Below are 10,500 nucleotides of genomic sequence, written 5' to 3' on the forward strand. Positions count from 1 at the left end.
GTGTTGGAGTTTAGCGGGAGCATCTCACTTACCAGGGACTGGACTTTTACCTTGATTCCTTTGTAGTGACGGAGACATCCCTGGTGATGAAAAATTCCCTGGGATTGCAACCTCCAAGCCAGACATTTTGTGTGACACAAACTCAAGAACTCCCCAAGTCCTGCAGTAGCAGAAACAGTCACATATTTGAGAGTAACCCAGCATCTGAACTTGGGGACATTTCAGTGACAGTTCCAGTCCAGAGTGCCAGGCGTCTCCTGGCCCTGCCTCCAGCTCCAAGCCAGGGACAAATAGAGAGTAAGAACGTGGATGATATTAAAACCAAGGTTTCAAAGATTCTGGATGCCTAACACATCCCAAAAGAAAACCAAGATACTCCACTACTCCCTTTAGGAATCCCTGATATTCACCAGCCGCTGGCCTGCACCGATCCCCTCAGCCAAGAGGAGCAGCCTGGTTCTGAAAATGCTGATCTGGGAAAGAACAGCCTGAGTCGTGAGGACCTAGGGACACTCGAAAATGGGATCGAATCCAGCAGTGGTTTTGCAGACATTACTACACTGGCGGAGGATATTCACCTTCCCCAGCTCTTTAGTTCTTTGAAAGATCTTGATCAATCCCAAGGTCCCAACGGGATCAAAGCCAAAGATGCCAGAGCCTTTAAGGTGAATCAGGTGCAGGAAAAGCCAAGTGTCATAAAGGTTCCCTCTGATCAACCCAGGAAGAACAAACAGAAAGCCTCTGAGCCTATCAGCGGCGCTCCCAAGGCCAAAATCCAGCCAAAGAATCCAGAGTGCCTGTTAGGGGGAGAAGTGGTTACCTGCCACGCTGCAGTCAGTGACAGGGCTCCTGTGAACACGGCCAAGCACTCTCAAGGCAAACCTCAGAAAGCTGCATCCAGAAAGATCAGCAAAACTAAGAGCCACGGGCAGGAAAAGACCAAAAGGACCAGAGGGAGAAACAAGGCTGAAGAGAACAAGCAGTCAGGGAACAAAGTCAAGGCAGAAGAGAAGCCAGCAATCCCCCACACGAAGCGAAAGGAACACCAAACTGAGCTTCTCCAACAGAGCTTTCAAAAGCCTCGAACCTCCCTAGGCGTGCGCATGCTGGAGTCTGTGAAGGTTCTTCATGCGCTGGGGAAGAAGGATGATAAGAAAACTGGGCTCTCTTCCTGTCGGGTCTTGGGAAAGTCAAGCAACCCCAAAGACCCCCAGCCATCCAGCCATGGCGGCATACCCCACATGAGGGTAAGAGTGCTGAGAAAACTCAAGTCGAAGCCCAGAAACCAGTCAGCAGTGCTGAAACAGAGTGTCTATCCTCATCCCAGTATGAGCGGCCTCCTCCTGGGAAGGTCAAGTTGATACCTCTGCCTTTTTCTGCCTGGGACAAGCCTCAAGCTCGACCCGCTCCTCGGAGGCCACAGTCTCTGGCCTCACATCGGCCTGCTGGGGCTTACCGTGCCCAGCCTGGTTCTACTGACTCAGCGCAACCTGCTGCAGTCAATTCATCCCAGCCAGCTCCTGCCTCTCTGCCAGGCCCCGCCAAACCAGCTCAGCCAACTGTGACCAACCCAACCCAACCGGCTTGGACCAACCATACCCAGCCTCGTGTCCCCTCAGTCTGCTGCTCTTAGGCCTGCACCCTACAAAACTTCATCTGGCGCTTCTCTCCAGCGGGAGCCTGTTCCCCCTGCTGTGACTAAGCGCCAGGCCCCATCCAAGCTCCAAACCCAACTTCTATGCCAAGACTTCAGCAAGCAACGAGTTCCATGGAGGGAACCCAATGTGCCTGAGCCAGTCATGTCAAAGCCCATCGAACAAGAGCAGAGGCCAGAGCGAGAGGCCATGAAGAGGCGGGCTCAACAACGTGAGAATGCTGCCAGATACACCTCTTCGGGGAAGCTGCAATTTTTCACCGAGAGGGAAAACGAAATGGAAATTGCCGACTACTACGGATACGTCAAGTGAGAGCTGCTAGGATTCTTGGTGCCACCTTGGCTACCAGCTGTTCTTCCATACACAGGTAAGACAGGTATAGAACTGAATAAGTAAATGGAATACAATTAATAGACGAGTAACAAACCTTTCGAATTTTCAGATGCTGCTAACTGGGGCGTGAGAAAGGAAGGACTGAAAGTTGGATGGGAGAATGAAGGAAAGGGGTAAAAACTGAGCAAAGAGGAAGGAACTTGGCCCAGGGCTAGGAAGGCCAAAAGAGACGTATGGATTTAGGAAAGGAAGCAGGAGTGAGGATGAAATGGCAGAAGTAAAAAGCAGGGTCAGAGGTCTGGGTTGAAAGAACACAATTGGAGTAGAGTTGAAGGTGACAGAAGAGGAGTCTAGGTTTACTAGGAGAAATAGAAAAAGTCTCTCGGGGACGCTGGCCTTAAGTCTCACAACCACCAGATAGGTATTTCAGAAAACAAGAGGTTCAGGACACATCTCTGAAAGGTCTGAGTCGCCTTATTCAGGTGTGACTGTAGTGGGGGAATAGGGAAATCTACCAGAGAAGTGGCTAGGGCTCAGAGTTATCCTAGGGGCAGCTGACGACAGGGGCAGAGCCAAGGAAACTGCTGCATCAGGAGGCCCACGAATAGGGCCTGGTATGTAAATCACGATGTACTCAACACCTAAGCACGAGGGGAGCGAATGCGCTCTTCAGTTAACCTTGGCAAAGACAGGCAAGGCCGGTATTCCTGTGCCACTTCACTTACAGAGGTGCAGCAAAGGGCTGAGGTCACATCCCATGTGGAGGTACAAGGACTCAATTTGAGGCCCAAATGCCTCTGAAGTCCTCTGTATTTGCAGATGCCCGTAGGCGGCCAACCTGGCTTTCAGAGCACAGCATCCTGAGGTTACTGGTGGACGAGATCAAACTTCTGCACGCGCCTAAATATTAACTTGAGGGGCTTCCTCCATTGAGCAGGGCACGTGCCGCCTTTTGTAAACATCACCATCTACTGAAACGCATGAGAAAAAATCCGACGGAAGCGTCCACTCTCACGGGTGAGAGTGGTGGGGGCACGCGCACTGGGCAGCAGCTCCAACAGCCACAGGACGCAGGCGCCCAGGGGTTCAGAGGCTCCCTGGGAGGCCTCGTGGGGCAGCTCGAGGGAGTGACGATGGGAGAGAGCGGCAGGGCTGGGCGTGAAAAGGAATGCAGTGGGGAGAAGGGAGAGATGGAGACAGTGGATAGTGACTATGGGAAAATGGGCAATTTTCATTTTCAAAATTATTTTTTTGAGATGTCATTCACATGCCATAAAATTCACCTTCTGAAACTGCAAATTCAGTGTCATTTAGTACATCCACAAGCCTATGCAACCATCACCGGCATCTAACCCATCACGTTTTCATCACCCCAAAAAGAAGCCCCCTTAAGCATGAGCAGGCACTCTTCATCCCCTCTTCCTTCAGCCCTGGCAACCATTAATTTGCTTTCTGTTGCTATGGTTTTGCCTTTTCTGGACATTTCATGAAATAATACAAATGAATGTGACCGCTGTCTCTGGCTTCTTTCACTTAGCATAATGTTTTCAAGTTCGTCCATGTTGTAGCATGTGTTAGTACTTCATTCCTTTTTATGGCTGTATAATATTTCACATATCCACCACATTTAAAAAATCCATTCATCCACTGATGGGCATTTGGGTTTTTTTCACTAATAATGTCCATTTTTTGAGAGTTTATTCTGTGCCAGGCAGCACCAGGCTGAGTTACTGACCTTACTTCACAGATTAAGAGGCTTGGAGAGTGTGAAGAGTTTGCCCTAGATTAAGAGCTAGCAATTGGGGGAACTGGGGTTTGAACTCAGGCAAACTTCAGAGGTAATAGATTCACATGACAGAACACTAGAAAAGGTACACAAGGGTATTCAATGAAAAGTGACCCTTTTCCCCACATTCCCCAGCCACACATTTCCCTCCTCAGAGACATCTGCTTTGGCCGTGCTGTGGATCCTTCCAGAGAAATATTTATACCCCAACATTTATGTATCACAACTTATTGACTAATCTGTCCCACTGATTTGAAATGTCACTTTTATGGTATAACAGATTCTTATACGTATATATATATATATATATATATATTTTTTAATGTATTTATTTATTTATTTTTGGCTGCTTTGGGTCTTTGTTGCTGTGCGCAGGCTTTCTCTAGTTGCGGCAAGCGGGCTTCTCATTGCGGTGGCTCCTCGTGTTGCCGAGCACGGGCTCTAGGCGCGTGGGCTTCAGTAGTTGTGGCACACAGGCTCAGTAGTTGTGTCTCACGGGCTTAGCTTCTCCATGGCATGTGGGATCTTCCTGGGCCAGGGATCGAACCCATATCCCCTGCATTGGCAGGAGGATTTTTAACCACTGCACCACCAGGAAAGCCCCTTATACGTATTTATATTTCTCTTTTCAGAGCTGTCCTGACTCTTTCTTGCCTATCTGTTATGTTTGCCATTTCTCTAAAATTCTTTTTATCTTCTTTTTGATTTAAAAAATTTTTTTCCTCTTCTTGTTTGTTTCTCTTAAGGCATTATCCATTATGTTCATTCACTCGTATTATTTTATTTAATTTATTTAATTAATTAACTTATTTATTTTTGGAGGTGTCGGGTATTAGTTGCAGCACGTGGGCTCTTTGTTGCAGTGCGTGGGCTCTTCCTTGCGGCTCGTGGGCTCTCCAGTTGTGGCGCGTGGGCTCCAGAGTACGTGGGCTCAGTAGTTGCGGCGTGCGGGCTTAGTTGCCCTGCAGCATGTGGGATCTCAGTTCCCCAACCAGGGACCGAACCTGCATCCCCTGCACTGCAAGGTGGATTCTTAACCACTGGACAACCAGGGAAGTCCCCACTCTTGTATTATTTTAAATTTAGTCCTCATTTCTGAAACTTTTTTCTTTTATTTTGAATTCTGTCTTGAGTTCTATCATCTTACCTAATTCTGGTTTATGCTGTTCTTTCATCTTTTTTTTATTATGGTAAAATATACATAAAACAAAATTTATTATTTCAACCATTTTCAAGTATACAATTCAGTGACATTAAATACATTCACAATGCTGTGCAACCATCACCACTGTGCAAATTCAAAATAATTATGTCAAAAGATTGAGCAGGACATCAGAAAGATGGAGGCAGCAGCATAGCTTCTGAATCTCTCCAAACCCTTTCATGGAAGAAGATCAACTAAAACCAAACACCCATAGGTGGCATTTATCAGCATTTACCATTTCCAGAACTTTTCCACCATCCCAAACAGAGACTCTATAGCCACTAAACAATAACTTCCCATTCCCTCCTCGATCCATGTTCTTTCATCTTTCGCATTGTTTTTCCTAACATCTTTTAGCCCACTTTGAAATAATAGGTTACAGTTTTGATCTGTTTTGTGGACCTGTCTTTTCCAACTTGATTTTATTGTCTGAAGACATGCTATTCTGCTCCTTATTCTCTTTTTTCTTACACTACCTCTGTACGGGATTTGATCCCAATCCTTTTCTGTTACTGATTTTTGGATGAAAAAAGTTTTACAGCACTTTGAAAAGGTGGTGCGAGGCCATGTGGAAACATGCTCTTCATGGCTGTTTCATCAATGCTTCACTTATACTGCTTTGGAATAACTGTTTTCCAGGAGGCATAAACCAGTGGGCTTTACCATTGGACAGAGTGCAGAGAAAGGACCCCACGAAAGCTGATCACCTTAGCAGAAATGACTTAGTTATGATTTCACCCAAGATTGGTCACAAACCAGCCTGGGAAACTCAAGGCACCAGAGACAAGGCATAATGCCATCTTTCCTTCTCTCTGCCTCAGCTCTCAAGGATTGGTCACCTCCATGTTATTAGTAACTATTATTTGGTTTCTGTTCATAATTACTATCAGGAGACACAGCACTTAGGGGCCTAATTACACTGCCCAGCTACGCACCATTCTTCTTCATCTTGGCTTCCTGTCCACCAGCAGGAACCTGATTTAGTTTTGTTCTCCCTTCACCACAGCCCAGTAATTTTTGTGCATGACTCTCAGTCTCACCAGAATCTGTATCTCTCACTCTGCCCCAACATTCCACCCCATCACTCGCTCCCTGAAGTGTACTCTAGAAATTTCGGTCAACTGGATATTTTACCACTGTTCACCATCTCTTATGAAACCAGAAGACGAGCAGCTTTCTTATGGAATGACGGAGAACTTGTAAAGATAAAACACCAGTCTGCAGGAGAAAGGGAAGAAGAGAATGATGGAAATCGTTTCTGCAAAACTAGTTTTACATTACGTTTTGTTTGTTCCTGGTAAAGAAACTGAAATCTTCTAAACATTAAAAAAAAAATCTAAACCACTAAAGTCAATAATACAGGAATATAACTTTTGAAAAAAAGTTCTTTGGCTGCGCAGCATGTGGGATCTTAGCTCCCCAACCAGGGGTTGAACCCACGCCTGCTGCATTGGAAGCGCAGAGTCTTCACCACTGGACCACCAGGGAAGTCCCAGGAATATCACTTTTAAAGGAGAAGTTATAAACCCCTTGGTTCTATGAACTGGAGATTTTTAGTAAGAAGTCATGTATTTTAAATGACTTGGAGCTTTAAAGGAAGGAAGGAAGGAAGGGAGGAAGGAAAGAAGGAAGGAAGAAAAAGGGACTTCCTTGGTGGGGCAGTGGATATAATATCAAAAGTAAATTAATTAATTAAATAAATTTAAAAAAGAAAAAAAAATGCTGAAATCCACTGACTAATTATTCAGGCTATTATATCTTGCTATTTCCAGATACATCCCTTTATAAACTTTTGGTAAAAGGTTATCGTATGTCAGAACAAATGAATTACAGACTTTTCTATTTTTCCAAAATTTGAGAAATTCCCTTACATTTCTCCCTTCAAATTTTATAACAAGGGAAAAGTAGTGACAACCCTTATACTTACATTCAATTGCATCATCTGGCCACATGCCTTCTACATCAATCAAATATCTACAAAACAACAAAATTCGAGTCATTTGTAAATAAAAAGGAAAGAAAATCAAGTTTTTGCAAAAAAAGGTCCAATTGTGCTTTACAAATACAGATAGAAAAATCCTAAGAAAATATCAGCATATCTAATCAATAATTATTAAAGCATGATATATACCATGACTACAAAAAGGCTTTATTCCGGAGTTTCCCTGGTGGCGCAGTGTTGAGAATCTGCCTGCCAATGCACGGGACACGGATTCGAGCTCTGGTCTGGGAAGATCGCACATGCCCCGGAGCGACTGGGTCCGTGAGCCACAACTACTGAGCCTGCGCGTCTGGAGCCCGTGCTCTGCAACAAGAGAGGCCGCGATAGTGAGAGGCCCGCCCACCGCGATGAACAGTGGCCCCCGCTTGCCGCAACTAGGGAAAGCGCTCGCATAGAAACAAAGACCCAACACAGCCAAAAAAAAAAACAAACAAACAAAAAAAAAACAGGCTTTATTCCAAGGACCAAGGATGCAAGGATAACGCAACTTTAGAAAATCTATTAATATAGTTATTTACATTAATACAACAATTTAATCAATAAATGAAAGAGAATAAAATACAGGACCAAACTGGCAGATGTTAAAAAGTTATCTGATAACATACAACGGTCAGTTTCGGTCAAAATGCTTTGTACACTAAAAACAGGAGACTTAATATGACAAGAGTATTCATCAAGAACCAACAAATAACAAAAGACAAATTAGGACAAATATTAACATCATATCTAAAAAACCCTATCTAACCAACCATAGGAGCCAGAAACTTAGGAATCACCATCACTGACAGCTATTTCTCCCTCACCCTCATCCTCAACCCACCACCAGTGCTGACAATGATACTGCCTACATACCTCTAGAATCTGTCCACATCTTTCCACCAAAATGACCACCATACCCTGGTCCAAGCCACCATTATGCCCAATTTCTACACAAGTCTCCTAACTTGCTTCCTCGCTTCCACTCTTTCTCCCTGCAGTGTATTCTCCACTCGGTAGCAAAACGATAGGTTGAAAATGCAATTGGGTATGTTCCACACACTCACCTTCAACAAAAATAGTTCAATGGTTTTCTATTACTCTTCAAGTCTGAAACCTTAAACATAAGCCTGCACGATCGAGCTCCTACCCACACTTGCAGCTCCATTATGATGACATGCTCCCCCAACGGCCCCACCTTCCTGGCCAGTTCCTCCAACACAGCATATGCTTTCCTCTTAGAGGGTCTTTTGCTATTCCTTATGCTCAGAAATCTCTCCCCAACGTCCCTATCTGGTTAATACCTACTCATCCTTCAGATATCAGCTGAAACATCCCTAAACCTTCTCTAATCTCCATGATGAGATCAAATCCTCCCTAAAATATGCTCTCATGGTACCATGTCCCTCTCCTTGGCACCTGTCAGAGTTGTAATTCTACATGCAGAGTGTGATTCTTGAATAGCTATTCCCTCTCTGGACTGCTAGAATTCACAAAGGGCAGGCAGGTCAAGTCTCCTCACTCACAAAATTTCTCAAGTCTTTTTGCTAGCACCCAGCACAGTGCTTAAACATAACAGATGCTCAATACGTGTTTCCTGCATGAACAACCATACATTGGTACAGTGTAGCAACACCCACAAAAAGCATAAGGGCATAAACTCCTTGATGCAGAAGTCCCATTCTGAGTGAAGTTAACTGAGACAAAGCATATATATTCAAAGATGTTCACACAGGAATGTTCATTACTTTGATGTTTTATAATATCAAAAACTTCTGACTTGTACATGTTCATCAGTAAGCAAAGGAACAATGCAGCCTTAAAAAAAAAAATAAACCGATCAACAAAGGATTAATCTCCAAAATATATCAATAGGTCATGCAGCTCACTATTAAAAACACAAACAACCCAATCAAAAAATGGGCAGAAGACCTAAATAGACATTTCTCCAAAGAAGACATACAGATGGCCAAGAAGCACACGAAAAGCTGCTCAACATCACTAATTATTAAAGAAATGCAAATCAAAACTACAATGAGGTATCACCTCACACCGCTTAGAATGGGCATCATCAGAAAATCTACAAACAGCAAATGCTGGAGAGGATGTGAGGAAAGGGAACCCTCTTGCACTGCTGGTGGGAATGTAAACTGATACAGCCACTATGGAGAACAGTATGCAGGTTCCTTAAAAACTAAAAATAGAATTACCATATGACCCAGTAACCCCACTACTGGGCATATACCCAGAGAAAACCATAATTCAAAAAGACATATGCACCCCAATGTTCACTGCAGCACTATTCACAATAGCTAGGTCACGGAAGCAACCTAAACGCCCATCGACAGGTGCACGGACAAAGAAGATGTGGTACGCATATACAATGGAATATTACTCAGCGATAAAAAAGAACGAACTTGGGTCATTTGTAGAGACGTGGATGGACCTCGAGACTGTCATACAGAGTGAAGTCAGTCAGAAAGAGAAAAACAAATATTATATATTAATGCATATATGTGGAATCTAGAAAAGTGGTACAGAAGAACCGGTTTGCAAGGCAGAAATAGAGACACAGATGTAGAGAACAAACGTATGGACATCAAGGGGGGAAAGCGGGGCAGGGCGGGGGTCGGTGGTGGTGAGATGAATTGGGAGATTGGGATTGACATATATACACTAATATGTATAAAATAGATAACTAATAAGAACCTGCTGTATAAAAAATAAATAAATTTTTTAAATTCAAAAATAAATAAATAAATAAACTAATTAAAAAAAAAAAAAAAAAAAAAGAATGAGGTTGGGAGACTGTCAAAACAGCACACAGATCACACACTCAAGCCCCGGAAGATGGGGAACTGCCTTAAGTCCCCCACTTCGGATGACATCTCCCTGCCTCACAAGTCTCAATCCGACTGGGCTAGCTTTGGCAAGGGGACGGAGCTGGATCAGGAGCTGCTGCTGCCATATCTGGATCAAGTTCCAGTTTTGGTCTCTCATCCAACACCTAGTCAGACTCGCCTAGCACCTCAGCTGAGAGGAGCAAATTAGGATAGCTCAAAGAATAGGCCTCATACAGGATCAGCCTGAAGGAGTTTATGACCCTGGAAGAAATGGATCAGAAAAAAGGATCCGGGGGACTTCCCTGGTGGTGCAGCGGCTAAAGACTCCACACTCCCAACGCAGGGGGCCCGGGTTCGTTCCCCGGTCAGGGAACTAGATCCCACATGCATGCCGCAACTAAGAGTTTGCATGCCACAACTAAGGAGCCCACCGACTGCAATTAAGACCCGGCGCAACCAAATAAATGAATAAATAAAATAAAACAAATATTTAAAAAAAAGATCGGGGAGTGTGTGATCTGTATGATGCACTTTGTTTATGAGAACCCAATTTGATTTCTGCTGTGTATGCAGATCACCTGGGCTGTACAGATGACTGGCTGATGAGATCCTTCACGTGCCCCTCCTGCATGGAGACAGTTGATGCAGCACTGCTTTTGTCCTACGAGACTAACTGAGCCAGTGTCTCTCACCTGACTTCA

The 10,500-nt window shown here is 44.3% G+C and overlaps 1 long non-coding RNA gene and 1 pseudogene across 1 annotated transcript; one reads left to right on the top strand and one right to left on the bottom strand.

Annotated features, from left to right (window-relative positions):
- Window positions 1-4,972: 4,972 nt before the first annotated feature.
- On the bottom strand, window positions 4,973-7,362 carry LOC132376950 (uncharacterized). The gene is made up of 3 exons (XR_009506479.1): window positions 7,110-7,362; window positions 6,906-6,952; window positions 4,973-6,196 (listed from the first exon to the last, which is right to left on the bottom strand). It is a non-coding gene; the product is annotated as an uncharacterized LOC132376950 (long non-coding RNA).
- Window positions 7,363-9,767: 2,405 nt separating this feature from the next.
- Window positions 9,768-10,483, top strand: LOC132376701 (RING finger protein 11-like; annotated as a pseudogene).
- The last annotated feature ends 17 nt before the right edge of the window (window positions 10,484-10,500 follow it).

This window comes from Balaenoptera ricei, chromosome 13 (genome assembly GCF_028023285.1).
Source record: "Balaenoptera ricei isolate mBalRic1 chromosome 13, mBalRic1.hap2, whole genome shotgun sequence".
Lineage (NCBI taxonomy): Eukaryota > Metazoa > Chordata > Mammalia > Artiodactyla > Balaenopteridae > Balaenoptera > Balaenoptera ricei.